Source organism: Puma concolor, chromosome D2, assembly GCF_028749965.1.
Source record: "Puma concolor isolate L17-30 chromosome D2, mPumCon1.1.hap2, whole genome shotgun sequence".
Taxonomy (NCBI): domain Eukaryota; kingdom Metazoa; phylum Chordata; class Mammalia; order Carnivora; family Felidae; genus Puma; species Puma concolor.
Genome location: NC_141677.1, coordinates 49,959,947 through 49,962,849, shown reverse-complemented (window position 1 = coordinate 49,962,849; position 2,903 = coordinate 49,959,947). Strand labels below are relative to the sequence as shown.

Here is a 2,903-nt window from a genome sequence, read left to right as displayed (position 1 = left end):
CTTAAGTTCTCTGAAATAAATCTCTGTCCTTGGCAAACACACTGAGGGCTTTTCAGTCTCCATGCCCCATTGAAATGTCAAAGTATGACAGGAAGGCATGGCTTCTCCTTGTTTGGGAGGCTTGATAGAGCAAACCAATGATGTATGCAAACCAGCTGGGGGCTTCACCAGGACTTCTGTGAAAATATGTAGATTTCTACCAACTGTTGCCTTTATATGTTGGTGTGCAGGTCTAAGCACCTAACAGATGTGTAGAGCCCTCGGGTGCCCCCAAATAGCAGACTGAGTTTAAGGACTCCTCTCCGTGTGAAAGGACCACCCAGAACTCCTCTTCCCAGGGAGCTCGGTTGCAAAGAGCAGCCTGGCAGGGGTGATCTGGTCTGGCGACAACACTCTTGCCTTCTCTCCTCCCTCGCAGCCTTTAGAGCCCTCAGCAGCACCTTGATGGAAATTTAACCAGATCTTTCTAATTGCTATTTTATAGATGACAGAAGTTGAGACCTGGGATGCATTTCTCCCTAAGGATTCAGAATGTGGGCTACACCAAGAATCAATGGGGAAAGCATCCAGATGAGGAAGGGCCCCTTCAAATGAGTGTCATGCGAGGGGAGTGAGCCCAGAAGGCAAATGACATGAGTGTGACCTCTGAGTGGGCCGGTGACATCAGAATGCACATGGATGTTGTCCACGGGAACTGAGAGCTGAGTGAGCAAAGAGCCTCCCTGTTTGTGATGACCAAGAGGGAAGACATCTGAGAGACAATGGGAACAGCATCTGTTGTGCTTGGTTATGGTACGAGCCAGGGTGGATGGGAGATGAAGGTGTGTGGTAGCATCTGACGGGAACGGAAGGCATCTGGAGAGGTGGGCACACTATCTGACTAGGCTTAAGGAAGTGCTTCTCAACCAATGGTGACTTGGTGCCCCAGGGACATTTGGCAATATTTGTTTTGGTTATTACAACTGGGCTGGGGGTGTTACTGACATTTCTTGGGAAGGGGCCAGGGATACTCTTAAACACCCCACAGTATTTAGGGCTCACAACAAAGAATCGACCAGACCAGAATGTTAATAACATAGAGATTAAGAAACCGTGTTTAAGAGTTTGTGAATGTTTAAAGCAGTACCTAATGCCAGTTTTCACTTGTGCCTATCAGTTCTACCACCTTGATCTGAGATTAATTTTCTCTGGTTCTACAGAGTCATTTCCCACCAAGTAGACTAATGTTGTGGCATAAGAGGATGATGGTTTAGAAGTATACAAGCAAATTCTGCCATAGATTAGGCCCCGATTCGTTCTCCCAAGCTGGAGGCAATCTCTTCCTCCTTGGCACTCACTAGGGTTCTATCTGTGCTTCTAGAGATTTTGAAACTTTATCTCATCTGAGCCCGATTAATTCCCCTCCCACCCTTTGTGGCAGCCACCCGAATGTCTTTTCCCTAGAGAATACCTAATGCATGTTTGCAATCCACGCAAGGCCACTGAGGCAGAATTGAAGCTGAATTTCCAGGCATTCTTTACATGTTTATCTGGTTTGGGAAGAGTGGTCAGATGTACTTTCAGAGCCCGTCTCCACTGGAAGAACCCATGGGAAGAGGACCAGAGCCCCGTTACTAATAGTCTTATCATGTTACTTATTTGCCCCCTTGGATTCCAGCAGTTTCTCACTTTTATGGCCTCGAGGCTCCATTGGAGACAGAAAATGGCATACTCTTCACTCACCTGGTCTCTCGTCCGCTGCCCACATAGAAACGTTGTGTGCTTCCTGTGTACTCACTAGGGGACTCTGAATAAATGAATCTCTCTAACGCTGTCCTAAGTGATCTTGTGAGGTGTGAGGAGTAAGAAACCATCCCTCTCTTGACAAGTTCTCACTTAAGTGAAGAGGACAGATGGGTCCATAAATCATCTTGATAGATGGATTGAATGCCTGAGTAGAAGGCATATACGGTGTCTGTGAGGAGCAAAAGAAGACTCATTGGCCCTGGTGGGAAGGGAGGGGACAGAGAGTTGGGGAGAGCCACATCTTAACTGGCCTTCAAGGAGGCACAGGTGATCAGATGGAATGGCATGCTTAAGAGGGGCTTCTTTCTTCACTTAGAGGAACAAGTGGCCAAGAAAAGAAGCCGTGGCATCCACCTTGCCGCCAAGGCGACCCAGCCATTTCTTCCCATGCCTTTGACACGAGGGACAGACCGCCAATCTGGAGGGTGAAAACAATGGATGAATATCCAAGTTCTTGAACCACAAGACCTTCCAGAGTCTGAACGTGACCCAACTGCCTCATCATCTACCCCCATGCTCTCCCCCCAGATCTCGGCCATCCCCTTCTAATTCCTGGTTATGGCAGAATGTTCTTGATTCTTCGGGCCACCATGTATTGTGTCCTTTCCTAGTTTGGAAAGCATCCTCCACAGGTGATTTTTCTACTTGTGAAAGTCTCACCTATCTTCGGTTGTAATGTCAAAGGCCGCTTTGTTCTTGAAGCATTTCCACTGTGCCTGGGTAGAAACCCTTGCTTCTGTCACAGCTCTTCCTATTTGGGTTTCGTATCATATGAGTGCTAAGGATGTTTGAGTTTATCTGTCTCTCATGTGCTCCCTTGAGGCCATACGTGATATATTTTTTAAAGTTTATTTCTTGATTTTGAGAGAGAGAGAGTGTGTGCACGCATGAGTGGGGGAGAGGCAGAGAGAGAGAAGGAGAGAGAGAATCCCAAGCAGGCTCCGTGTTGATAGTGCAGAGCCTGACACAGGGCTCGATCCCACGAACCCTGAGATCATGACCTGAGCCGAAATCAAGAGTCAGATGCTTAACCAACTGAGCCACCCGGGCGCCTCCCCATGCAAGATATTTTTAACATACATTTGTATATTTGTTATCACCCTCTCTACCCAGTGTCA

General features: G+C 47.5%; 1 long non-coding RNA gene across 1 annotated transcript; it reads left to right on the top strand.

Moving 5' to 3' along the window:
• Window positions 1–391: 391 nt before the first annotated feature.
• LOC147576052 (uncharacterized) lies at window positions 392–2,529 on the top strand. Its single transcript, XR_015242004.1, has 2 exons — window positions 392–863; window positions 2,102–2,529. It is a non-coding gene; the product is annotated as an uncharacterized LOC147576052 (long non-coding RNA).
• Window positions 2,530–2,903: the final 374 nt, after the last annotated feature.